General features: G+C 35.2%; 1 long non-coding RNA gene across 1 annotated transcript in view; it reads left to right on the forward strand.

Annotated features, from left to right (window-relative positions):
* LOC132273487 (uncharacterized) overlaps positions 1-17,348 on the forward strand; it is a 44,836-nt gene extending 27,488 nt beyond the window's left edge. Inside the window, exons 3-5 of the long non-coding RNA XR_009470126.1 lie at positions 12,055-12,217; positions 12,551-12,748; positions 16,963-17,348. This is a non-coding gene — a long non-coding RNA (uncharacterized LOC132273487). The remainder of the gene's footprint in view (positions 1-12,054; positions 12,218-12,550; positions 12,749-16,962) is intronic.
* Positions 17,349-17,940: the final 592 nt, after the last annotated feature.

Genomic DNA, 17,940 nt, shown 5'->3' on the forward strand with positions numbered 1-17,940 from the left:
CTTCAATGGCCGTGTCCGATCTTGACCGTACAAGGTCGGACGCATATCCCGAGTCCGTGTCCGTGTCCGTGTCGTGTCGTGTCGACACGAGCACCCTCGTTGGAAAGGACGAGTCCAGGTAACACAGCCCTCAGGTTTGGCACATGTGGTCAATGAGCCCCCACCCATTCACTGACCTTTAGAACCATCAAAGAACAACTGAACTATCCTTGGCCTTGTGTGAAAAAGACAACAGTAGCTTTATTTTATGCCATAAAATTACAAGTTTACCAGCTCTCTTTTTCTTTCTCTTGATATAAATGGGTCTGGTCAAAAGACCCACCACACCACAATCATCTTTCCCCCTCATGGCTCTCTCTCTCCCTCATAGTAGTTTCCCCATCTCTCTCTCGCATTCTTCACACTCTCTCTCTTAATGGTTCTGAAGTTTCTGGGGTTTGATCCTACTAAATTAATAAACCAGATTCACCAATGTGTATTCATTGTCTCCTTTTCAGTCCTCGCTAACAGAGGGTGAGTTGGTTTTTTTGTGCCGTAGAGATGATCATAATGAGACCCTATAATTCCTTTTTTTATTCGTTTTGTGGACTGAAGTATTATGTAAAATGTCAGCAAGAGAAGAGAAAAATAAATTGACCAAGTGCCGTAACAGTAGCTAGATATATTTTTTTTGATAGCCACCTAATGTCCACAAAGTCGAGGAAAACATGGGAGTGAAGCCTTAAAAGGCCCGATGGACATACCTGTTATAACCCCTAGAAGTGGCGGAGGATGGGGTAGAAGCCCTAGAAGAATGACCTGATTGGGCACCTGATGCCGTTTAGTGTTTACATCTATGTGCTATATGGTGTTGGAAGTTTGTTATTGTGGAGAACTCTGGAATTTTGCTCACTAAGAATACAACCAGAGTAGACAAGATGGAGGTTAAGGAATGATTAAACCTGAAAACATGACTGTGAACTTGTTTAATCTGGTGTTCCATAACTTATTTGGAAGTCTAAGAGATGGAGTTTCACATTTACCGTAGACAAGATTGGTGCTTAAATCAGCGATGGAAGAAAAAAGTATTATCCAGTCGCTCAACATTAGTGCAAGCTGTGGTGATGCTTTTTCCTGTATTCGTATCGAGTCAATGACTTCATTTAATCTAACTAATCAATCTGCGAGAGATGGATAAAATAAATCAAAAGCTTTTGGTGCAAGAACCATGTTTGATGAAATGACTGAAAAAAGTTCAGTGTCTTGGACGGATGCTTGGACTGGTTTGGGGATGGAAGGCTTTGGAGTTGAGGAGAGAGAGAGATGGAGAGAGAGGAAGGACCTGGTCGAAGAGTTGAAGAGAGGGAAAGGAAGTGGCCTGCAGCGGCAGTGGTGGTGGGAAGAGAGAAAATAGAGATAGAACCGTAGGTCTTCTAATGGGGGATAATTTGTTCTTTTAATGTTCTAACACTTTTTTCATTAAAATAATATTAAATTAACTAAGGGCAAAAATGATAATTTATACAAAAATTAACGACTGCTAGATATTTAACTATGACAGGGTACTAGGTGTAATTAGGGCCAATTTTGACTGGTGTGTATAATTAGGACAAACCTCAGGGGTTGTGACTTGTGAGTGTAGTTTACCCTATATATTATCACATCCTCCTTGTATTTGTATCGCGTTTCTAAGAAATTTCGTATCAACACGTCCATATCTTGTCCTATACGTTCCCATATCCATGTCCATACTTAATAGATTCTTATTAACCATTTGGTGGAGTGGAACTGGTTTGTACTCAGATTAAGGTAAGATATTTTGCTATAAAGATATTAAGTTTTTGGACTAAACATTAAGGGTAGTGGCTGCAGTGATATGGTTAGAGAATAATGGAGAGGTGGAAAGGGAATATCGGCAGGTGTTGAAGTGCACCCATCATATTGGATTGGGTTATGCGGTAGTATAAGGGCTAGACGAAATTTCTAAGCATAATTGTCCTGATTTCTTTTTGGTAGTCTAATTGGACCTCTTTAAGATTGTTGTTAAGCAGTACATCCTGGTTGTAGACTATTATTCTGTGCTTTTTGGGGGAGGGATGATATGATCCCGTTTTTAGTAGGAATGTGAAATATTGGGAGGAGTTGGGGGCTGTCACCCTATTTTTTGGTAGCTTGAATTTTTTGATGAGTGGACAAAGGATCCTCAGGCTGGACGGTCTTTTTGGGTTGAGTTTGGGGTGTCCTATAGTGTTGAAAAGAGGGGTCTTTTAGCTTCTTTTGGAAGGCTATATGGCGTACTAAAGTTCCTTAAAGGTGGCATTGTTTTGTTGGTTGTCAGAATTAATTTTTTTTTTTGGATAATAAGGTTGTTGGTTGTCAGATTTAGAGATGGTCTTTGCTGTTGATAATTAGGAGTATGGTTATAAAGTTCTTCCTAACTGGTTGTATGTTTAGGAAAACTGAAGTCAGGAAATTATATGTTGATCCACTTTACTGGAGGCAGGGATTTTTGGATCTTTCTCGTTTCTTTATTTGGGGTGTGTGGGTCATGCCTAAATCAGAGTTCAAGGATTTGAGTTAGAGGAAGTAGGAAAGTCAGACCAGTTTTGCAGGCTGTGTTTTATGCTTTTGGTGGTGTGTATGAACGGAATGGGATTACCGTTTGAAAGGATGGAGTTACTGATTTTTAAGTTCTAGCTTTTTATCCTAAGCTCCCTTCATTATTGGCTGATGGGAAGATTTTACTTTTTTTGGTGGATTGTTTTGTAAAGTTTGTGCATTAGATTAGGTTATAATTTTTGTGTAGTTCTTTTTCCCTTCACTCTATTGAATACAGTATACACCGCTATGCATGAGTTCTTTTAGTGGATTTTTTTTCTCTATAAAAGAAGGGTAAAGTGCAAAAAACACCCCTGTTATATACAAAATGTGTAATTACCTCCTTATTATTCATAAAATCCCTTACATTTTCCAATTTGTGCAAATAAGGGCAATTTTCCAATTTAGTCAAAATTGAACAAAGAAATGACTAAAGTACCCTTTTGATATAAAATATATATAAAAAACAGATAATATATATATATATATATATATATACATATACATATATTTAAGGGGAAAACTAACATTCCCATCTTCATGGGGAGGTTAGACACTGTACCCATAATATTTTTGACAAAAAAGCCTTCATTAAGATTTGCCACATCATAAAGAAAAATGCATTTACGTAATTTCAAAATCTTAAGCTTGAAAACTCAAATCAATCTCTCCTAAACCATCCTGAAACTTGAAGGGCTGAAACACAAACGATGCTATGCAGAATGATCTTGTTGTCGATCCGAACAGGGATTCCAATGTGAATGAAAACTCTCAGTTCGTCTTGGCTCTGATCGACGCCGGAGTAAATCCAAACAACACGGACTCCGACGGAGAGTCCGCGATGTCCTCATCGTTTGATCCGGCAACGTCAGTGTGGTTAAGGTTCTAATCGAGTCTGGTCACAATTCAACAACCAATTGATTAATGGGATTTAATGAAGTAAAGCAACGACGACCTCCACCATCTTACTCCCAGCGAAGCAGTTCTTGACAATCTTCATCTTCATCAGGTAGTCTTGAATGGGCATCCTCTGTCTCACAATCCCGACCATCTCGTCCCTCCGTTCCTCTTCGGATCATCATCGAAGTCGTACACCGGCGACACAGGAAATAGGTGTTTTTTTATTTAAAAGGATATTTTAGAGTATTTATAAAAATTTTGGTCAAAATTGATTATAAGGGTGCAATTTGCTCAAATATTGATAATATAGGAAATTATATGCACAAAATAAAAAAGTCGGGTTGGTAATTGGACATTTTTTATATAGCGGGGGTGTGTTTTTTTTTTTTTTTTTTTTTTTTTGCACTTTACCCATAAAAGAATAATGATGTCATCACTCTTAAAGTACGTAAGTTGTTTACACTTTCATTCTTTTCTTAACAAATTTAGCAACGTTTCTATGAATAAAAATGTGATAGATTAAACATTAATTTTAGAAATCGAATTACATCTTTGCATTATTCTTTAAAATGGTTTGGCTAATTAAGTTTTTAATTAATTCATGCCTATCTTTCTTTCTTTATTGTTGACCTTAATTTCTCTAGTGGGTTTGGTTCTGCTTAATATTTTCACTCAGTTTTTCTTACTTTAAAGTGTTGGAAAGGAAAATATTCGGTTGAGATTTATTGCTGATCTCTAGGGATTGCCTAGCTGTATTTTATGTTTAAATATAGGCCTAATTAACTTTGTAAATAAGGAAAATTAGTTGTATAGTTATTCTGTACCTTTTTTAGTGCCTTGTATAGCCTATAAGTAGTGTACGTGTATATCATTCTTAGTATTAATGAAATACCATTTCATTAAAATAATTCTCTCCTAATTCCTTCTTGCTTAGATGGTATCAGAGCAGGAACTTTATTTCTTACTCTTTTCTGCATTCCGAAAAAATTACCAAGACTTATTTCTTAGTTAACTCCTCATTTTTTTCTTTTTCCTCTCAAATCGAAAACCTAGCTTCTCACGATGTCTGAAGTCTCATCTGAAGTTTCTTTTAAGCCTACTAAAAATCGTGGTCCCAATTCTGATTCACATTCTAGTATACGTCTTAATGGATACAATTTTCTGTGTTGGTCTCAATCAGTGCATATGTATATTTGAGGGAGAGGAAAGATTGGGTACCTGACTGGTGATAGAAAGGCGCCTGATTTGAAGGATACAACTTATGCCACTTGGGATGTAGAAAATTCCATGGTTATGGCCTGGCTTGTTAATTCCATGGATGAAGACATCGCCTCTAACTATATATGCTATCCAATTGCCAAGGAACTTTGGGATAATATTCACCAAATGTATTCTGACCTCGGTAATCAATCCCAAGTGTACGAACTGCAACTACAGCTCGGAGAAATTTGACAAGGGGGAAACAACGTCACCAAATACTTCAATATGTTGAAATGGCTATGGCAGGATTTGGATATTTTCAAAGACTATGAATGGAAATCTCCAGATGATTGCAATCACCACAAGAAGACAGTGGGAACGCTGGCCTGAACGTAGAATTTGATGAAGTAAGGGGAAGGATCATTGGTCGTGCTCCTCTTCCTTCACTTGGAGAGGTATTTGCTGAAGGAAAGTCGTCGTAGTGTTATGCTCGGAAAAAAGGGGGCTAGGGCATCGATTGAAAATTCTACCTTCGTCGCTGATGATGCAAATGCGAGCAGAACTTCCTATAGCCAGCGCAGAGCTGAGGTCAAGCCTCGGATATGGTGTGATTTCTGCAATAAACCCCGCTATACACGTGAGACATGTGGAAGATTCATGGCAAACCCGCCAACTGGAAGAGCAGCAAGCCTGGAGATCGATCTGCTCGTGCAAATGAGGCTGATACTGGTCCCTTCAGTAAAGAGCAGATGGATCATCTTCTGAAGCTACTGAAATCCAATCCAGAGTCTGGTATTCCTAGTGTTTCTCTGGCTCAAACAGGTAGCAACTCTAGTGCTTTCTCTTGTCATTCTAGTCCTACACCTTGGATCATTGATTCGGGTGCTTCTAATCACATGACAAATCTCTTTCATGTATTTCATTCTTATTCACCTTATTCTGGTAATAAAAAAGTTAGAATTGCAGATGGAAAATTTTAATCTATTGCAGGAAAAGGATCTATCAAAATTTCTGAAAAATCACCCAAAAATCTGTCCTTCATGTCCCCAATCTTGCCTGTAATCTCTTATCTGTGAGTCAACTCTCTAAAGATTCTAATTGTTGTGTTACCTTTTTTTGACTCTCACTTTGATTTTTAGGACTTGAGCACGGGGATGATGATTAGCAGTGCTAGAATGGTGGCCGGTCTCTACTATTTTAATGACAGCTTCCTTCATAATAAACAAGCTTAAGGCTTTGGTAGTAGTATTAGTTCTCAGTCTGTTCGTGAACAAATAATGATTTGGCATCTTAGACTAGGACATCCTAGTTTTTCTTATTTGAAGTATCTATTTCCTGTTCTTTTTAAAAATGTGGATTGTTCATCTTTTCAATGTGAAAGTTGTCATTTATCAAAGAGCCATCATACTACTTACAGTTCAAAACCATATTGTGCCTTAAGACCATTTTACTTGATTCATAGTGACGTTTGGGGTCCTTAAAAAATTACCACATCTTTTGGAAAAAAATGGTTTGTAACTTTCATCCATGATCACACTCGGTTATGTTGGGTATATTTGATGAATGATAAATATGAAGTTGAAAATTTATTCAAAATTTTTTATAATATGGTTGAAAACCATTTTCAAACAAAAATAAGAATACTTCATTCTGATAATGGAACTGAGTATTTCAATCAATTTTTGGGAATTTTTTTAAGGGAAAGGAGATTCAACATCAATTTACTTTTAGTGATACTCCTTAACAAATGTCGAGAGAAAAAATAGACATCTACTTGAAGTTGCACGTGCCATTATGTTCTCAATGCATGTACCAAAATATCTATGACAGCATCTTATTTGATAAATAGAATGCCTACTCGTATTTTAAAATATATTACACCTTTAGAGAGTTTCAAAAACTTCTTCACTGAATGTTGACTTTTCTTTGACTTACCCTTGAAAATTTTTGGGTGCACTATGTTTGTTCACATACCTAGTAGGCTTCGATCCAAACTTGATCCTAGGGCAGAAAAATGTCTCTTTATCGGTTATGCGCCAAATAAAAGGAGATACAAGTGTTATTATCCTAAAACAAAAAACACTTTTGTGAGTATGGATGTCCACTTTTGTGAGTATGGATGTCTCATCCGTGGAAAGTCAACCTTACTTTGGACAAAACTGTCTTCAGGGGGAGATAGTGAATAATGAAGCTCAGTTTCGGGAAACAATTGTTCCTCTGCCTAATACCTTCTTTACCGTACCTGTTCTTGATCCTTCCACCTCTAATAGTTGAGACTCAGAGCTTCGTGTTTACACTAGAAGGAGTACTCATCAAAAAAATGTTGTTCCATCTACTACTTCAGGTAACTCTAATCTTTCTTTGTTAAATTCCACTCCTATTGCTTTCGATCTTGAGGTAGTACCTATAGCACTTAGAAAGGGAGATCGAACCTGTACAAAACATCTTATTGCTAAATATGTGTCTTACCAAGGCAGAAGAAAACGGTAGGATGCAAATGGGTGCTTACAGTTAAGTGTAGAGCTGATGGAAGTATAGAAAGGTATAAGGCGCATTAGTGGCAAAATGATTTACGGTATTGATTACTAGGAGACTTTTGCTCTAGAGATTAATTCAATCCGTGTCTTACTATCCTTAGCAGTTAGTCTTGACTGGCCATTACACCAGCTAGATGTAAAAAAACTCATTCTTAAACGGCGATTTGGAAGAGGAAGTCTTTATGAGCCTACCACTAGGGTTTGAAGAACGTCTTGGTGAAGGGAAAGTGTGTAGACTAAGAAAATCTCTGTATGGCCTCAGCCTCAAACAATCTCCCAGAGTATGGTTTGAGTGATTTGGGAAAGCTGTAAAGGGCCACGGATATACATAAAGTCAAGCAGATCACACTATGTTCTATAAGCACTCAAAAGAAGGAAAGATTGCTATTTTGATTGTTTATGTTGATGATATAATATTTAACAGGTGATGTGATTGTTTATGTTGATGATATAATATTAACAGGTGATTATCATGTTGAGCTTAAAAGACTCAAGAGAGTTCTTGCTGATGACTTTGAGATCAAGGACTTGGGAGCCTTTAAGGTATTTTCTTGGAATGGAGCTTGCCAGGTCTAAAAAGGGCATCTTTGTGTCTCAACGAAAATATGTGCTGGATCTTCTTGGAGAGACAGGTTTACTCGGTTGCAAGGCAGCAGAGACACCAATTGAACCTAATTTGAAGCTCCAATCTGCTAAACCCGAAAATGTGAAGAACATGGAACAATTTCAGAGGCTAGTTGGTAGACTGATTAATCTGTCCCATGCTCGCCTAGATATAGCTTTTGCAGTGAGCATGGTAAGTCAATTTATGCACTCACCAGGTCTAGAACACTTCGAGGCAAGATACTTAAAGGGATCATCAGGGAAGGGCCTGTTGTTTGAAAAGCACGGTCACCTACAAATTGAAGTATATACAGATGCATACTCGGCTGGGAGTATAACCGATAGAAGGTCAACCTCTGGCTACTGTACTTTTGTTGGAGGAAACCTTGTTACTTGGTGTAGTAAAAAGCAAAATGTGGTGGCAAGAAGCAGTGCTGAAGCTGAATTTAGATCAGTTGTCCATGGAATTTGTGAGGTGTTGTGGGTTAAGAGAATCTTAGATGAACTGAAGGTCTTAAGTCCCTCTTCGATAAAGGCATACTGTGATAACAAAGCAACAATCTCAATAGCACATAATTCTGTTCTTCATGATAGAACCAAGCATGTTGAGGTAGACAAAACACTTCATCAAGGAGAAAATAGAGAATGGGCATATTTGTATGACCTATATACCAACTGATGAACAGATTGCAGATGTTCTTACAAAGGGTCTGTGTAAGAAACAATTTGAGAAATTGACGGGCAAGCTGGCTATGGAAGATATCTTCAAATTAGTTTGAGAGGGAGTGTTGGAAAGGAGAATATTCGGTTAAGATTTATTTATGATCTCTAGGGATTGCCTGGCTGTATTTTATGTTTAAATATAGGCCTAGTCAACTCTATAAATAAGGAAAATTAGTTGTATAGTTATTCTGTTCCTTTTTTAGTGCCTTGTATATCCTATAAGTAGTGTATGTGTATATCATTCTCAGTATTAATAAAATACAATTTCACTAAAATAATTCTCTCGTAATTCCTTCTTGTTTAGATATAATGTTGACATAACTTTTTCAAATTTTAAAGGTTAATTGCTTCTCCTCCCTTTCTCTTTCCTCCCCCCTCTCCCATTGAAACAACTTTTACCTTGGAATTTATATCTGGTTTATATCTCCCATTGTCTATTAATTAAATGCTGAAGTATTGTTATGCATTTTCTTTGTTGAACTCCTCAACTCCTGAGCAACCAGCTTCATCAAGTTGCTTATTTAAATCTGCCAGCTTACTATAGCTCTTCAGATCTGCTAGCAGTGCCCCTCGGTCGATTCCTTTCCAAGATGAAGGTGAATCCCTTGCTCGATACATACAACCACTCCGCCATCCTCCCTGCTGTATGACGTAAGCCCACCTGATTCTAGCTCGGTGCTCTGAAGGACGCCACATGCAATCGTCCTTCTCAAACCGACATGCAATTGTTCTTCTCAAACCTCCCTTCCGGCGTTGTCTCGGCTGCAACCTCACCAGTACCCTTCGCCTTTGCGGCATTTTCAGCCATACCCAAAAAATCCCCAGCAAAAGGAGAAGAATGGAATTTGGGCTTGAAACTTTGATACTCTTTAAACCAGACTGGGAAGTCTGTCTAGCGGAGGCGGGCTATTTCCCCTTTTCGGCCCATGTCCAGCTTCTAGGGCGATATGATAGGTATTGGGCTTGATTCCTTTGGGCTAATAATGATGCACAAGAATACTTAATGACAATATCAAGCATATACGAATTCTTACCTCAATTATATGATCTATGAATATGCCCACTCAATGTCATAAGTGTAAACTCACTTGGATACCTCAGATGCTCTCATTGTACATATGATTTAGATGCCATTTAGCCAATAACACTGATCTGATAACACTATTTATTTTGAAATGTTCAGACAAGTACAAAGAGAATGTATTGAGACATCCTCGAGTGTTCTGTATCAACCTCTAGATTTGAATAAAAGATCTTAAATGTGAAATACTTTTACAAATCAAAATGTGGGACACAAAGCAATGTTGATAGTTCATCTGCTTGGCTAGTTCATAGATCTTTGGGCTAGTTCATAGATCTTTGGGCTTCGATTATTGACATTCGTATTAAATGTTGTTGCTCATTGTCCTGTGGCATGTTAAGTAATTTTAATTTATACATTTCTGAAATGATGGAATGGGAGTCGTTTGGACTATTATGAAGAATAATGATGAAACTGACAAACAGGTATAGTAGTGTTGGTGTTACTAGAAAACCTTAAAGTTCTATATGCTGAGCTCCTTTTTTTTTTGGAATTATGGTTGGGTTTGTACATCTGTAGAGAATCTCTTGTTTTTTTATTTTTTTTGATAGCTTGAGGGTACAATGGTTTTTGGCTTTATGTGCAGTTGTATTTGGGATGTGCTCCCCTTTTGAGAACTCTTCCATAAATACTTTACTTATCAAGAAAGAAAAGGAAAAAAAAAAAAAAGAAAAAGAAAGAAGAAGAAATAATTTTAACAGTATATACTGAAAGCTGACTATTAGAATCATATGGTCAGCTACCTGTTCGGTATGATGAGTTTTGATAGTGGGAAAGGGCTAGACCAGTGCATGAGGCTCCTACCGTTGCGGAGTTTAGGAAGGGTCAGATGTACGCAGCCTTACCTTCATATGCGGAGAGTGGCTGTTTCCTTGGTTCGAACCCATGATCTCCAAGTCATAATGGAGCAACCTTACTATTTCATCAAGGCCCTCCCTAGTTTTGGTAGTGGGAAAGATTTATCCTATATCAAATGTGTAATTGTAAATAATTGGGTTATAATGAAGAATCTATTCCATTCATTCTATATCATTTTAGCAAGATATATTTCCTTAAGCCTGCAACATGTTATAACTCTCTTTCTCTTAGTTTGTTCCAAATTGGTGCTTAGTTACCTTCTTGGACAACTGATCAAATATCACAAAAGCATGATCAAATATCACAAAAGCATGGATTTATCATTTGCTGAAACTTCCTATAGTGATGTTCCTGCTTTGGAACTTTGTGATTGATTCCATGCTTCTTATTTGGAACATGTAAACTGGTACTACCCTGAGACAGAATTGTGGTTGCATGACACAACCTCGAACTCAGAACTCCTTTTAGTCAACTCAATAAAGCCTTCCCTAACTACTTGGAATCGGTTACATGAGTCCTATTTACGCATTCTGCTCTATCCTTTTACTCATAAAGTAACATCATAAAAAATAGAAAGCAAATACATTCTAATTTTGAAATAGCCACAAGAATGCCCCACTATAATAAATTAATGTACTCTTTTTCAGTCATGCAGATCTAGAAAGAAAGTCACCCTAAATTTTAAATCTTGAAACCTTCCGAAATAGTCAAATGTAAATAAATAAATAATCTTTGAATCATCCTAGATGAATGCTTTTGCAACATAACAGGACCTACTTTCTTCCCACTCCATGCCAATACTGAGTGTTCTTTTCAATAATACCTTATTGGACAACTGATTAGTAATGAGTACTTTGACTACTTTCTACTTGGGGATGTGTATTGTATTGTGAAGAATGTATTTTCTGATGTGCCTTTGTAAATGACATTTATGTGTCACTCACAACCCAACTATACCCTCAAAGTAATTTGAAAAAAAAAACCTTGATAAACTTGGAGCAGGCTTCTCTAACACAATGGAAGGTCAAGTAACATAGTTCTCCTTTGTAAACATGAGCTATTTCATTATTTGTGTATTTAATTAATACTCCTTTTGCATAATTTCATGCCATCAGATTGATTGGTGATGTTGGTTTTCCGTTAAGCTTAGATATTCAGTACTGATGATTTCTCCTCTTGAAATCAAACCTTTTAAGTTGGATCACTTTTCGTTTAGTTATGGAATTTTTGAAGTTGATATACTCTCAATGCTATGGTTGTGTGTTTTTGGACAAGCAATCAAATTCCTGGTGATGACTGGGTTCTTTCTTCGATCATATATATTTGAATAAAATTGCAACTTAATATATGTAGTGTACCAAGTAGTCTTTTCGACAGGGTTTCCACACCCTGGACTTATGTTCTTTTGCAATCCTCTCTGTCTATGCTAGAAAAATGAGCAAGTAATGTGGTGCTAGCTTTCCTATTGAATATTGTTTTCATATTTCTTGCCTTAAATATGTTAAATTTGGGTTTGTTATTTCATATTTTAAATGTCACTGTCCAATGCTTATTGTGCACTCCATTTGATTGCAGTGACAATGGTGGATCAGATGACAAATATAACGATGTGAATAAAAGTTGTTCCTGCAGCATAATGTAGTTTGGGCTTTTATTGGAATATTTTATGGGCTCAGCTTGTATTAAAGGGTGATGAAGGAGGCATCAATGAACAGGGCCTCAATGAATGAGGCGTCCAGTGAGTGACCACTGACAAAGCTTGGATTGTTTCTTTGTTGTTTTGCTGAAGTTTGGATTTAGGAAAAGTAGAATTTTGAGTGCATAAAAATTGTGCCCTTCACAAGAATTCTTATCCGCACTGCCTTCACCAGACTGATCAATTCTGTTTATATTCCGTAGATTGGGATTTAAATTTTGTCGCTCTGGGCTTTGCTATACTTGTTTCTTTCTGTTATTCATCTTTTAACACAACTGCATTGTCCATTATTTCATTATAAGTAATATGTTATTTTGAATTCTGTTTTGTCATTTGAATTTAACATATTCCCTTTTTTTTTGTTCTTATCCTTAGAAAATATAGGGGCAAACTTTTACATTTTAGCTTATATGGAGCCTAACAACATAGAATGAAGCTACGTACGCGAAGCTGATTCTCAAATATCTATGGCTAAGATATTATGGATTTGTAGAAATGGTGGCACAATTGGGAGACATGCAGTTGCAACTCGTTGCATCCATCAAGGTTTTTGGCGTATCCATCTCTACTCAGGTAAGATATTTATCTCAATAAGTTCTTAGCAAGACTTTTGAGAGTTGTTTAAGATATACCTTGTTGAAGATTATCTGGTGAAAAAGCACTCGTGATAGGAAGATTTCGGCCTTGGTGATGTGAATCTTATTTTACTACAACAGTCCTAGTATATTCAAAAGTAGTGACTAGCTGCTGTATTGGTTGCGTACATAGGGTGAATGGGTGATGCAGATTATATTCTAAGTACATATTACTAACTCATAGCCAGCATGATAGTGGTAAGTTAACGACAATTGTTCAACTAAATTGCCAGTGCTTTAAGGTCAGAATTATGATACTGCAGAAGCAGAGCATGTGTTGTTCTTATGTTGTAGCTATTAGGAACTTTTGACTATTTTCACCAAGTATTGTGTAAATGCAGACAAAATCTCGTATGCATGCCAATCTTTGTGCTTTTCCTTGTGTTCTAAAATTGTGTCCAAGGGGCATTACACGAGGATAATGAAACTTGTTACTACCTTAACAACCTTGCTAAAGTGGAGATTGAGCTCAGCTGAGATCCTCCATGCGGCATGTTATGCATTGGATGGCTCAGATCATTTCTTGCACTATGACATGAATTGATCAGTACAGTGGGCGTGCTGTACTGTATTATACTGTGAGGATCTTGGTTCCTTGGCCTCCGGGGTGAGTACTACCATTGCTTTCACTTTGGGGCACATTGTTAAAGGAGAAGAACCTAAATCTTTTCAACTTTTTATGGATGATAATGAAAATTTGGTCACAATACATGAACCGAGCTTAATATAATGTAATAAGTACATGTTTTGGGAGTATTACCATCTAACGTAAATGGTTGAGCTCTCAGTTTCCCGAACAGATGTGCTCGTGTTCGAGTCTTCCCTCCTTCTATTTTGTTAGGAAAGTACATGGTTTTGGACTCATTCAATGCATCATAGGATTATACTTCCCTAGTACATGGTTTTGGACTCATTCAGTGCATCATAGGATTATACTTCCCTAGATTAGCAGCAGCTTTAATTTGTTGGTACTTGTGGAAGGGTAGGAAGGGAAATATTTTCAATTCTAAATTCTAGAAGGTTGAGCATATTGTACCTTTATCTCTTAGTCAGTTCATGGTGTTGGGATTTATATGTCCTGACATAACAAATTCCTGTTTGGATTAAAGTGACATGTTCCTGACGTATTTGAAATATTTATGCTTTATATAATTGGTGAATTCAATGTATTAGGTTTCGATTCATTATGGAATTGATAGTGTCTGTTTGATTACAAGAGATATTTACATATATGTATGTGATGACGATCAATACATGAATATATAAATAGTAATTATAAATGGTTTATAGTCGGTAATTATGGATGGACTCATAATTAGTTAAGACTTGAACTGAATCCGAGTTAGGTTGAGATATATTGCGAGAGCCGTTGTATGTAATTGCTCCCTATCACTGTCATGGTATTTAACTCTTAAGTATGAGAGAAGTATAAACTCTTTTATTAATTAATAACTACTTTAATTTGTTCGGCGGATACTTCGGGATCCTTAGACTGACACTTTGGGTAGTTATGTAATTAATAGTTAGAGGGTTATATTCTCAATATTTGCATCAATGCTACTTATATTTATTTTGTATTGATTGTGGTTGATCACAAATTAAATTCGAAGGTCTTCGTGTGTTTTTAGACAAAATGATTTATTATATATTTATTTATTTAAATTATTATTTTTGTCAAATAAATATTTTATTGTGATCGAGTCAGAAATAATCAAAGGTAGCAAAATAAATATATTAATTAAGTAGTCGGATTGATGGTTTTATTTATTCGATAACTAATTATGCATAGAGGGGTTAAAGTGCAACATTGGCTCAGAGGTTATTTATTATTTAATTGGAGTTCAATTAATTTCTTTTAGTGGAGTATAAATTAATTAATGAATTAATTAGGTCTATGGACCGAGTTAATTATTAATTCATTGTAGCCAAGAAAATAATAAGTCCAAAGGATTCTCACTAATAACCCAACTTGATATTGGAATCCTATTAGATTTGAGACATGTGAATTAGAGATTGAAAAGAATTTATTGTTTCATTTTCCTTATCATTATGTTGCCTATATATACTGTAATACCCCTAATTTTGAAAGGATAGTCTCAGTATTATTTAAATTATTTTAATTGCGTTTTAATTATGGCTAATTGTTTACTTGTTTAATTAATTTAATTATTTGTTTATGTGTTAATTGAATTGGTTGTTTAAATTAAATGGTGTGCTAAAATTATGTATATTTGACTTATTTGTTTAAATTAAATTATATATGATGATGTGTATTTGTTTGGGAATTTAATATATTGTAGTTACCTTTTTAGTATTTAAATTTTAGTTTATTTTTATTATTAGTTTGACTTGGATTGGGAAAAGGAGTTTTGGGTTATTTTAGTTGCCTATAAATATATAACTATAGGGTTGTAAAAGGGGTTAGAACATAAATCACATAATATATTCTAGAGGGAGAAAGAAGGAAGACGAAGGAAGAGAAAAAGGAAGAAGGAGGCTAGGGTTTTTATCAAATCCCTAAAAGCAAGTTCTAATTCTTCTCTTCTCCTTTGATTCATACCCTATGCATGCTAGATTAATTCCAGGTTTATTAAATAAATTAATTGGATCTATTTATATAGATTTATTTGAAAATTAATAATGAGTTTGTGATAAATTTTCATATTTTGATAAATTAAATTTTCATGTGCTGTTATATATCATGATTTTAGTATGAAGCGGTTTGTATATATAAACTAGATTAGATTAAAGTTGTTCATATATGGTCTGCGCGCGGAACGAAAAATGCTCCAATTGAATCAGTTTGGTGTTTATATATGAAATCAGTTTTGGGTATTTGTATAAATCAATTTTGTCTTCATACACGCCGAACGATGTACAATTACTTTTAAGGAAAAAGGTTGTTATAAAATAATAATGGAAGTTTGTTTTTCCTTACAAAACATGCACGTCGAATGAGGAGACCCATGATGATATTGCTTTACGGAATATATATAAAATAAGCTTCCTAGAATCAGTTCCTAGAATCAGTTTGTGTTGTGAAATTCGTAACTTGTTCTTTATATGTGGGCACGTGGAACGAGAAAGGAGAAAAAGTAAATAAATGTTTTTCTTTAATGGGATTGCATGGAATATTTAAGCAAATTATTTTTAATTATTCTGTATGTGTTCTCTTTTGATTTTGTTTTGATTAGATGTGTTTACATTTAATATTTTTAACTGTAAGTCTGATTAAATGCTAAGATATTAAATTAATATTGTGGTTTTTGGTTGATGGATCGATAATAAATATTTATTTAATGTAAGTAGATTCATTAAGAATTGGAATCCATGATTTAAGTTTACATGCTAAGCATGGAATTTAATTAATTTTAAAAGGATAAATTAATTAAATATTCTTGGATTAAATTATTTTAATCAATTGTTTAGATTTAAATTAATTTAATCAGAATATGGAGATGAACAATTTAGTTGAGATGCATGTTAATTTCTTGTGATGTAAATTAAATGCATGCTAATTAGAATTGATATTTTTGTTCAAATAAATGCAAAAGATATATATATGATTTATATCATGTTTATTTGAATTATTAGATGTAAATATTATTTACATTATCCTTGGATCGGAAACTTTTATTTGGTTATAATATGGATTAATGCACCATTATGGGATGGGGGCATATTAGGGACGGATTAACTTAAGAGTTAAGTCCTACCTATTTTTAATAAGGGAACGGATTAACCACAGTGTTAAGTCCTACTTATTCGTGTCAGGTCAACGGAACAGTTGGATGACATGGTTGGATATGACGGATTTTACATATATAATAATACACCATGATATGAGCTTGAGTCTCAGGATCAGTGGTTAGGATGCGTATATTGCCAGGGATGTGTAGCTAGATATAGTGTAGTTGTGTACCCTGGTAGGTCTAGGTACTCATGCCCACTATAGGTGCGTTTTGCATGTTACCTACTATTCAGGTTGAGACAACTCTATAGTCTAGTGAGGTTCCTTTAGTGTGTATATATCTATGTATGGAGTATTTAGTTATTGTTGAATTAATTAGGATGCGTACGTGTATCGGGTCTCTGTTTGGGATGCAGTAGATTAGAACTTGTATGTGGGCCTGACCCACCATTATTTTTCAGGTGTTCGTCAGTTCCAGTCTTAGAGATTGTTCGTGCCGAGCAGAGACATCCATTCACTCTTCCGACTCTACGTAGGACTCCTCTTCATTAGTTACTTACTATTTTTATTTCGGTTCGGTTATTTCAGTTAAAATATTATTAGGGGTCCACAATATGGATTCCCGAGTTGTAGTTTAATTAATTACTGATATCAGAGGATTGGAGGATTTTAGTATGGGATTTTTAATTATCATTTATTTGAGGATTTTTTTTAAATGAGAATTATTTATTTAGTTTTCTTTTCAGCTTCTTTATTTATTCTTAATTCATCTTGTATTCCAATGCTTGTTTAAATATTAATTGTTTGATATCCCTTGTATTATGTGCTCGGACTTGATCACCTGTGGCTCTAGAATCGAGGGGTATCACATATACATGGTCTATGTATATTTTAGGGGAGATTTTTGGAAGAAGGAAAAAAAATAATATATTTTCTCTCTCTAAAAATTAAGGTTTATGTTCTTATCTAATGGAGGCTCCCACAAGCTTAGTTTTCCAAGGTCCTTCATGGAGGCTTATGGGTGATTCCTAAAGCCAAAACTATTACAAAGATAATGGAGATCCAAGAAGAAGGCATCTAGGAAAGAGATTTACAATAAGTGAGAACATTCACTTTAGAGGAAAGACCTAAGGTTTACTCAAACCTTTGATGTAAGTATTCAATCTATTAATTCAAATGATATATCATATTTTATTTTTGTATAAAACTTGTTTTCATGTGATGAATCAAGATTTATGTATGAAAATCTCTTAGAAAGTTTTTAAAACTTGTACGTTTTTCAACAGTGGTATCAGAGCATGGTTTGATTCATTACTAGAGATCATGTTTTTATCAAAATCATCATTCATGGATCCTAAAATATATTCATATATATTTTTTATTGATGTATGTTGATGTATGATTTAATATGTTGATATCTATTGATACATGATGATATA

Source organism: Cornus florida, unplaced genomic scaffold, assembly GCF_030987335.1.
Source record: "Cornus florida cultivar Cherokee Brave unplaced genomic scaffold, ASM3098733v1 CherokeeBrave_3.0.0_Hap2_Chr09, whole genome shotgun sequence".
Classification (NCBI taxonomy): Eukaryota; Viridiplantae; Streptophyta; class Magnoliopsida; order Cornales; family Cornaceae; genus Cornus; species Cornus florida.